This window comes from Myotis davidii, unplaced genomic scaffold (assembly GCF_000327345.1).
Source record: "Myotis davidii unplaced genomic scaffold, ASM32734v1 scaffold740, whole genome shotgun sequence".
Classification (NCBI taxonomy): domain Eukaryota; kingdom Metazoa; phylum Chordata; class Mammalia; order Chiroptera; family Vespertilionidae; genus Myotis; species Myotis davidii.
In genome coordinates, this window is record NW_006292349.1 from 127414 (window position 1) to 130933 (window position 3520).

A 3520-nucleotide genomic window follows, 5' to 3' on the forward strand; every position below is an offset into this window, starting at 1 on the left:
ATATAGAGAGAGAGAGAGAGAGAGAGAGAGAGAGAGAGGAAATATGCAAAATGGGTCATGACCAAACAGAAGGAGGTGTGTGAGCAGGTGAGGCCCAGAGTGGAGACGAAGACAGAGACAGGGGGCTGGTGATCTGCCATACCCCGGCTCGGGCTGACCCCCCAGAGCAGAAGCGAACACAGATAGGGACAGGGGGACCAGCCCACAGCCTCCACTGCTGAGTGCAGGCCTGGAGAGGAGACAGCGGGCCCGTCTCCCTCGGAAGCAGTGTGGCTCCCTCCCGCCTCCTGCGGAATCAGCGTGGTGATTCCAGAAGTGGCATGACTCCCTCCTGGCTCCCGTGGGCGCCAGCAGCTCGCTACCACTTCCCACAGAAGCCGCACAGCTCCCGTGGAAGCAGCATGGCTCCCAGCGGCGCGCTGCAGTTCCCACCAGCTCCCGCGGAAGCGGTAGGCAGCCTACTGTGCATGATATCATGTGATGGGCTACTAGTATATATATAAAGATCTGTAAGAAGTAAGGTAAATGTCAACATTTCTTAAAACTGGTTGCTAGGTACACTGGAACCTATTATACTATTTTCCTTATTTTTATGTGTTTGAAATATTCATAATTGATTTTTAAAATTTTAAATCTACTGGGGCACATGTTAAAAAGATTTGGGGGCCATACTCCCCAATACCCTTGTTCAAAGGATCTACAATGGGACAAAGGAATTTGTATTATTAAAGTGCCCCACTTGATTCTGATACAGGTAGACCAAGGTCACACTTGAAGAAATAACTTTATTTCTGCCAATACCTGAGTCATCCACAAGATCCACAAGAACAATAATCCAAGATTAGAGCTATTAGGTCCTTGACCACCTGAACCTGTGAAAATGGATCTGAGTCCTTTAAATATTTTTTATTTTGCCAGTTGGCATGACATGAAGTTTTATCAATAGACAGTGGTAGAAAGACATTGCAGGGAAAAGGGCTTTTTTATTTCCTGTGTGTTCACTCCACAGGCTCCTGCCAAGCTCACAGCTTTCCTGATGCTCACCTTTTGTGTCATTGGCTTCCTCAATGCACAGTGGATAGAAGCTTCCCTGGGCACCACCTTTGGGTGGTTCTGTAGTGAGTATCTCTGGTGAGACACCTCCCCTATAACAGGCACCAGCACCTTAGAGAGGCACATTTTCAGCAAGTTCAAGAGGGTGGGTGTCCAGGGAGATCCATTGACTCAGCCCCACAGCAATTTCTCTAACAAGGCCTGGATCTCAACTATGGGTGGAGACATGGAGTATCACAGCTCTAAGGGAATGGCTATAATATATTATTTTTATATTGCCTGCTATTAGATAGTGTACCTGCTATTTCTAGATCCTTTTAGAGTTCCCTTTACTTATTACTAGCCAATCCCTCATTACTCCAATCCCATTATCATTAAGAATTCTTTATGTTAAATTTTTTCTGTTCAAATCCCTCTTTGATTTTTCTGTCCTGATTAGACCCAGACTGACATGCCTCATCATCTTCAATGATCACTTCTCCACATTACCCAAATACTTGTAAGGTCACATATTGTACTTTGGTCATCATACAAATTTCTCTGCCTCCTAAATAGTGAATTCGAACACTACATTTTTCTAACCACAGCCTACCATTTTTTCTTTCACCTTGCTTGTTAAATTACTCCTACTACTAGTCCTTATCCTCACCAGGATGTCCAACACATTGTTTTCCAAAATGATTATATAAATTTACATTCCCACAAGCAGGGTATGATTTCCCATTGCTCCATATCATAGGTAACACTTGGTAGCTCAGACTTTTAAATCTTGTTGTTTTCATGAGTGTGAAGTCTACTTTTCTATGACTACTAACAAGGTTGAGCAGTTTTTTATATATTGATTGGTCACACATACTTCCTTTTCTGTGAAATAATTAAAGTGGGAAAATTATCTGAATAGACATTGCCCCAATGAAGATATACAAATAGCTAGTAAACACAAGAAAATATATCCAATATCATTAGCCTAGGGAAATGCAAATCAAAACCATAGTGAGATTCCACTTCACATCTACTAGGATGGCTATAATCAAAATGTCAGATAATAACTAGTGTTCGTGATGATGTGAAGAAATCACAACCTTCATACATTGCTGATAGAAATGTCAAAGCAGCTGCTGTGGAAAGCAGTTTTGCAGAGCCTCAAAATGTTAAGCATACTTACCTTATGACCCAGCAATTCTACTCCAAGAGAAATGAAACTGTGTCCACATAGGAACTTGTACACAAATGTTCATAGCAGCATTATTTGTAATAGCCCCCAAAGTGAAAACAACCCAAATGTCCATTGTTTGATAAATGGATAAATAAAATGTTTCAACAGCAACAGAATATTATTCAGTCATAAGAATGAAACTTGTTACATCATGAATAAACCTTGAAAACATGCTAAGTGAAAGAAGCCAGTCACAAAAAGATCTTATATTGTGTGATTCTATTTATATGGACTGTTCAGACTAGGCCAGTGGTCAGCAAACCGTGGCTCGCGAGCCACATGCGGCTCTTTGGCCCCTTGAATGTGGCTCTTCCACAAAATACCATGTGCGGGCGTGCACGTACAGTGCAATTGAAACTTCATGGCCCATGCACAGAAGTCGGTTTTTGGCCTGGGCTAGTCTATTTTGAAGAAGTGGCGTTAGAAGAAGTGAGGGGTGTCGGTCGGTTGGGCCGCGGGATACGCAGCATAGGGGAGGTACATTGTTTTGAGGTACATTCATTGAGGTCCACTCCTTTCAACTCTCCCATCCATACTCGTCTATCTGAAACTAGTATACCAGTGTGGATGGGAGAGTTGGAAGGGGTCGACCTCATCGAACATACCTCAATCAGATTGAGGACGTTTTTAGCAAAGGCCAGCTTAGGAGTACGCTAATTAAGTTAATAACAATGTACCTACCTATATAGTTTAAGTTTAAAAAATTTGGCTCTCAAAAGAAATTTCAATCGTTGTACTGTTGATATTTGGCTCTGTTGACTAATTAGTTTGCTGACCACTGGACTAGGCAAACCTGTAAAGACAGAAAGTATAACAATAGTTGCCTAGGACTGGCTGGGGTTGAGAAGGTATGAGGGGATTTGGGGGGCAGTGAAGAAAATGTCAAATTGATTTGGTAATGTTTGTGCAATTCTGTGAATATACTAAAAAAAAAATGAATTATACATAGGTGCAGTGCCTGCATTTAAAAAAATAAATTATGAAAGTAAGTTGCAAACATCATATTACTTCTCCCCAAACACTTCAGCATGCATTTCCTAAAATTAAGGTAAATTTTCAACATAACCAAAGATCTATTATCACAACTAAGAAAATTAATAATAAATCACTAATGCCATCTAATTTTTATTCCATATTAAGATTTCCCCAATTACTCCTGAAAATATCTTTTAGAGATTTTTTTTCAAAGCAGCATCCAATTAAGTCACCCCTCCTGGTGTCATAGTACTGAATTTGCTTTAGGGCAAAAAC